Source organism: Apodemus sylvaticus, chromosome 7, assembly GCF_947179515.1.
Source record: "Apodemus sylvaticus chromosome 7, mApoSyl1.1, whole genome shotgun sequence".
Taxonomy (NCBI): Eukaryota; Metazoa; Chordata; class Mammalia; order Rodentia; family Muridae; genus Apodemus; species Apodemus sylvaticus.
The window spans coordinates 71,592,849-71,595,581 of record NC_067478.1 but is presented as its reverse complement, the minus strand read 5'-3'; positions in this window follow the sequence as shown (position 1 = coordinate 71,595,581).

The following is a 2,733-nucleotide window of genomic DNA, read 5'->3' as shown; positions in this document are numbered from 1 at the left end:
CCAAACCATGAGCTATATATATATTTTTACTATTATTAAAAGCTTGATTATTAACATCTCAAAAATAGCTGCTATAGTATTTGTGCTGAAGCAGGGAGAAACTTAAAGGAATAAACATGTGATCTGAGAGTACAAATTCTTTTGGATAACAGTTATTAATTTTGCCTAAAAAGGCTTGCCATGTAATAGATCAACCATTAATAATAATTAATTTGATTGCTGCTTGAAGCAAGGAACAAACGTTTTCTTGAAAACAGAGGTTTAAGACCTCCTGTGGCAAGCTTAAAATAAGGTAAAAATAAGATAAAGCCAATTAATATATCCTAACAACCTTTGAAAACCATTTACCTAAAAAATTTTAAAAGTCCATAGTTAGAGCAAAGGCCTGTAACAAACATTCTATGAACATTATACACTGAAAAATGTAAGATCCTAACTCTTGTATTGAAAGAGAGACAAACATTTTTTCTCACAGGACGTAAGGCTGTTAGCCATTCCTTGAGGCAAAAACTTTCTAATGAAATTGTTTTGTTGTCTCTTTAAAGTTAGAAGCAAATGCTTTTATAATTATCAGAATGTAAAGCAAAAAACCAACCCTTTAAATTTACAATAATTTTGTAGGGAGTAGACAGGCCAAATGTTAATGCCTTTATAGCCTCCTTGACCTTTCATAGATTTGAACTGCATTTTAACCCACACCTGGAGAAGTCAAAAACTTTTTTTTTAAGCCAAACACTCCCTAGGTGGGGCCTGTAAGGCAGAAACAATTTCTCAAAACTTCCTCACTAGCTTCCCCTGAGGCAGCTCTAAGTTTTGCATTAACTCAAATGTAAATTTTTTTTTATCTGCCCTAGGATCCACCCTGAGTCCTTGGCAAGGACATTGTATGAGATTCCTCAAATGTAAATATCTTCTAATCTGAGTCTTTTATCTAAGACCAGACCCAAAATTATCTGTCCTGCAAGGACATTTTGAGGATTTAAACAAAAGAAACCTGTAATTCCACAGTCAAAGGAACCTGTTTGATATCAAATACATTTCCACTGAGATCTCCTTTTTAATCTTGGAGGGTTAAATTTTGCTCCTACCATTGTAGCCTATAAACTTGTGGAAAAGTGGCAATGGGCCTCTAAAACCCATAGCTGTATCACTCTCAAAATTATCTTAATTACAAAATGTTAAGAATTATGAGCCTGCAAACTGAAAACTGCAGCCAATGACACACTGGCGATTTTTATTGTAACTCAATGTTTTCTTGCAATATTAGAGCACCATTGCAATTTTGGAAGCAATCCCAATTTTAAACAATCTATTTTCTTTAAAATCAATGGCAAACACATTTTTACAGCACAAGGTTTGTCTGCCAGTGTAACTTATTAAAGAGACATTATTTTAAATCTTAATCTTATAAGTCCAATCTCCAAGCCAAGATTCACACAAAACACCATGCTAATTTAGGAGCGTCTTAAAGGCCTGTATTTCCTGGATTGCATCATGCCACGTGTTGTTTAAAAATGGCGACTACCCTAAACTACCAGCTTTAACCGTCATGCCACGTGTTGTTTAAAAATGGCGACTAACCTAAACTACCAGCTTTAACCTAACTTTTTGTTAATAACATAAACCCTTTAAATCATGTCCAGTGACTTAAGCCAATACTCTATAGTCAAGACATGCAAAATATACCTTTAAATCCAATTAAAAACAAAAACAAAGCATGAGTTGCGTTAGGCCACGTGTAGCTAGTTAAGATGGCTCCAACACTGAATCCCCAGTTTTAAACTAACCTTTTTCTTAGTAACACTATACCTTTTAAATAATAACCAATTAATTTATAACACTTTAATCAAGATGTTATGTAAAACCTTATACCGTTAAGACCAATTAGAAACAAGTATAACGCGACTACATGAATTTTACAAGCCAAACCAAAGTTTTCCCAAATCTTGAGGCTTCTGGGCTTTTAAAAGTGGCTTTTTCCCCAGCCTCTTGGGTAAGTGAGCTGCACTGCTGTGGCGCAGCTTTAAATCAGTCCTCACACAAACTGCGGCTGGCTCAAGAGGTTGCCAGCAGATGAAATCCTTACCAATTTTTCTTTTTAACATGAAACAGTCATTCACACAAAAACACAGAGAGGACATAAACGTACACATAGACAGTCAGTGCACTGGGACAAACACAGAAAGATACACAGAAAGATAAGCACGCTTGTTCCTCTTTAAACAGCTCTTAGAGGCTGTGGACATATGCTTATCTGCAGAGCTTGCAGCTCACGGACAGGGTATAGATTACTCCCTCCGTCTTTCCAAGGTTGGAGGAGTTTTTAACTTCTTTTTAACTTCTCTTTTATACACTCCCTTGTCCGTAGACTTTCCAGGAGGTCCATTTTCCTTATATCTAGGTTCCTTAAAATACTCTCCCTTGTCAGCAGACTTTCCGGGAGGTCCATTTTCCTTATTCTGGGCCCGTTTCTTCTTACGTGCACCTAACCTCTCACTGCGCTCAGTTTCTGATATGCTGTCCTGGACTTCTTCGAGAACACTTCGGCCCTCGGCAACGGCAGTCTGGCAGTCCCTATCCTCCAAGCAGTTTTTAATGAGTTTCCATATTGCTGTCGTGTTACCTAACTTGTTCCATGAGACCAAGGCCAGCGACCTGGAGCAGGCATACCAGGGAGCCACTCGATCTACCTCTCATACAAAGTTCCTAAGCGTTCGGTTGGCAATCTTGATA